Here is a 4,291-nt window from a genome sequence, read left to right as displayed (position 1 = left end):
ACACAGCCTACAGTTTCACAGCTCCTCTAACCAAACAGTCTTCTGCTTTTCCCACAGCTGCTTTCTCACAGCTGCTTTTCCACAGCCCACAGCTCACAACAGCTTTTCCAAAAGCCACAGCCCAACCAAACACACCCTAAGTCAGCCATCGTAGTTCCCTTCTATAAAATGGCTTCTTTATAGGACTAATGCCCAGTCATACAATGGCAAGTATATTGATGTCATCTAATAGATGGTTTTATACATTGACACATAATTTTAAGATGACTTCATGTACAATGGGAGTGTCTTTTAATTAAGCTATCTCGTAATAACCTTAGTTTATGCTTAAAAAATATTATAAGTTGATTGACAATAACAACTCGAAGAAAAGTTTCAACAAATCCCATCTTCTCTCTCCTTTCCTCTCCCAATCCCTTTTAAATTTTTTGGTTCTCGTGTAGAGCTGGTTTCTTGCGTGAGAAACTATTTACTTCTCCTTCCTCAATAACTTTCATGCCACATCAGTTTTATACTTACATGGCACGATATTTCTATACTTTTTAGGAATGACATGATGTTTAATATTATGAAACCATCGGAGACAGCAGGATGGGACTATCCGGAAGCTTTTAACCATGATAATGTGGCTGAGGCAAACTGCAGAAGGAACCGATGCAAGAGGTTTTATGTGGGGCCGGCTGTAGGCATTAAAAGATGGGGGACTGGTAGACTGGTAGTGAACCAGAAAGACGCGACCGGCCTATACTCAGCCTAAAATAAAATGATTGTAGTGGTATGAGCCAAAATTTTCAACGGCTAATATATCTTTCCTGCTGAATTTGAGGAGATCATCCAACTTGGATGGGCTACTAAAAAAAATCTAGGATCCATCATCCATCACATCACATTCAATTCCCAAGGAACCTAACATGCATCATAATCCATTTTGTTTTATAGTGAAGAAGTTCTTCAAATCATCATATACATGAGAAATGATTTTGCTAGGAATTCTTTATCATATCCAAAGCCAGAGGAATATGGCTGCAGACCTGCAATAGGCATATATAAGATATTACTCTAGGTGTCTGGCTTCAGTTGTTTAAAAGTATGGTTGATTTATTATGTCCTACAATAAAATCATTCGGAGATCAAATAGTCCTACTGCAAAGATGTCAAGATTACTTCAAGTATGAGTTTGAGATGGTTATCCATAGGGAAAGAGAAAATATTTTCCAGGAATTGTGCAATGGCTAGATTCTTTAGCTTAGTCACTCCCCTTTTCCCCTTCTATTGTTTGTACTTATAACTCATTTATTTGTTTTAATATATAACCAGTAGGGATCATTCCCTCAATAAAATAAAATAAAACATCATTAATTTGGGTGAAGCAGAATTGTGCGTATGATCTCAATGAAACACCGCCTTATCCTTTTGCCGAGTGCCATTTTAGTAAATACGGACCAGTATTTGTTTCACAAAAAAATAAGACAAAAATATGTTCTTCTGGCCATCCCCCTCGTATACTGCAGATGAATGGCCAATGAACTTAAAAAAAATCAAGTGGGCATTGGCTTATTGAACCTGTCCGTTACTGTATATTATAAACAAAGATATATTTATTTTTTTGTAAGGAAAGCTATTTATTTTATCATCTCTTTCAACTTCAAAAACAAGAAGATGTTGGTTGGCCCTGCTTTCAAGATATATTGCAAAAACTCAAGTGCCGAACTATATATAAATATAGTTGCACAGAAGGAACACATACCAGTCCGGATGTTCTCGTCGGTATTTTGACTTTTGAGGGTACAATTGATGAATTCTTCCTAAACTACTTTGCGTCTGGATCAATATAATATGAGTAAAATGCACTGGAGGTCCATCAACTTGTAAGGAGGTGTCACTTAGGTCCATAAACTCTGAAAGTGTATTCTTGGGTTCATAAACTTGTTAAGTCGTTCGCCGCAGATCCATACACATCCACATGTGCATCTAGCGCTGACATAGCATGCTGATTGGGTATCTCCTATCTCTCATCCCTCTCCATCTTCCTCTCTCTCCATGGTCTATGTCTATGTCTGGTGCATTTCATCAAGCAGGTAATGCTCGCTCTCCTGCCACCTCCCAACTCATGCCGTCAATGCAACTTGAGCGCCTGCACACCACCGGTCGACCATCCCACGCCGGTGCTGAAATTCACGATGAACAGTTGTGTGCAGCTCGCAGGTGGGCATGCGTGCGACTGGCAATCCGTGGCAGCTCACGGTGACCTCACCGATGTTGTGGCTGACTGGCTGTACTAGCGGGTGTCCATGTGTGCGGCCGGCAGCCCGCAGCGCGGCGGCATGCGACGTCTAGCTCCACCGCGCCTATCGCGGCGGCGTGCACTAGTGCTTAGCGCTGCCGCTTCTGGGTCTGCGCCAACCCGGTGTGTTGCAAACTGGAGCAGTTGGATTAAACAAAGTCATGGGCATATGATCCAACAATCTTACAAAGCTATGAGCATATGATCCTAATCTTAAACGGCAAACATGAATTTCATGGCACAAGAAAGCAATCTCGATGGCCATAGGTGCGGTCCTTGTGCTTGCCTCTCTCTTCTTTGTCCCTTCACTCACGCGCACCTGAATGCGGCCGATTTCTGTGTGACCTATTTTGCCGGCCGGGAGCCGTTCCTGCCCAGTCACCCCTTCCAATGCCGCTGGATTTTTTTAGATAATGTCCAATGCCGCTAGCTGCGAGCACACTGTGGCTCGCCATCACTCCCCGCCCCCAATAAACCATAGCAACATCGCCAGTGCACGAGGCCAGGCAAAGGCTCGCCTGCTCGCTGCTATGGTGCAGGTCGCCATGAAATGCGCGTATGATGAGAAGGAAGCAAATTAGCAAAACACAACCATGGACATGGTAGCGGGCCGGAGAGCGAAGCGCCGAGCAGGACACCGCAAGGGAGGAGGGCATGTGAATGGAGAAGGAGCTGGTGCGGGCGTTGGAGGTGAAGAGTTGAGAGGGACACTACCTTCAATACCGGTTCCTAACCCCCTTTAGTACCGGTTGTGCAACCGGTATTACTATTTTGGTAGTAAAGGGGATCTTTAGTACTGGGTCAAATAACTAGTACTAAAGGGGTATTAAAAAAAAAGAAATCTCGCCGCTCGCCCGCCCGGTCCCCGCCGCCCTCGCGCCGCCGCCCCTGCCCTCCCGCCGTCCTCCCACCGCGAATGAGAACGAGAGGATGAGAGAGCAGAGAGGAGCTCGGTGGCAGAGGAGAGCGAGAGGAGGAGAGAGCAGAGAGAATGAGAGCATGAGAGAGAGAGGACAGAGAGGAAGATAGGGGAGAGAGACAGGAGCGGGTATGGGGGTGATGGATTATAACGCGGATGGGGCGACAAGAGCTCATACTGGTTGGTAGCTCCAACCGGTACTAATGATCTCCCATTAGTACCGGGTGAAACCTTCGCCCGGTACTAATGTTTCTGAGAGCCTTTAGTACCGGGTGACTGGGTGGAGCTCTCAACCGGTACTAAAAGGGGGGTCACAGGATGCTCCTAGGGAACTAGCTATTAGATTCGGTACTAATGTTCACATTAGTACTCGATCAAAAACCAACCGGTACTAAGGGCTAGGACCAATGCTCAGTTTTCCAGTAGTAGGAGTAAGGCGGCCGCCACCGGAGCCCATCTCGCCTACAACATGCTCGATGAAATGCTCCAAGCAGAGGACCATGGGTTCGGAGACGAGATGGAGTGGGAAGAGAGAGAAGTCCAGTCAGCATGCCATGTCAGCATTAGATGTCTATGTGAAGTAGTATGGACCTAAATGACACAACTTAAAAAGTTGATGTACCCAAAAATGCACTTTCGAAGTTTGTGGACCTAAGTAACACTCTCTAACTAGTTAATGGACCTCCGGTGCATTTTACTCGTATAATAATAATAATATGTTGCTACCTGACCGGCCGTACGTGCAATCGGCATGGGCAATGCTGATGTTAGTGTAGGAGTTGATAATTTAGTATAGACACGCTTTACACATGCATGATTCCGTTACGAGACAAACGATTTTTGCCGAATAATTTTGGTGTTCAATGATAACGCATGAGTAGCTTTCTCACTTGCTTTCCATTATTTCTTCATTTGGAAAACTGTATCATCCATGGTTCTTTAATTTATTCAAGAAGGTTGTTGTGTGTGTATGATCGAGATGATCTATTGTTTCCAAACTCTTGCAATATTTTTAAATCGATGCGTTGGAGGATTTGACTTCTTTTTATTTTCCCGCTTTGTCAATTTCCCAAGGCTACCTACCTTAC

This window comes from Setaria italica, chromosome V (genome assembly GCF_000263155.2).
Source record: "Setaria italica strain Yugu1 chromosome V, Setaria_italica_v2.0, whole genome shotgun sequence".
NCBI classification, from domain to species: Eukaryota; Viridiplantae; Streptophyta; class Magnoliopsida; order Poales; family Poaceae; genus Setaria; species Setaria italica.
This window is presented reverse-complemented; position numbering follows the sequence as displayed.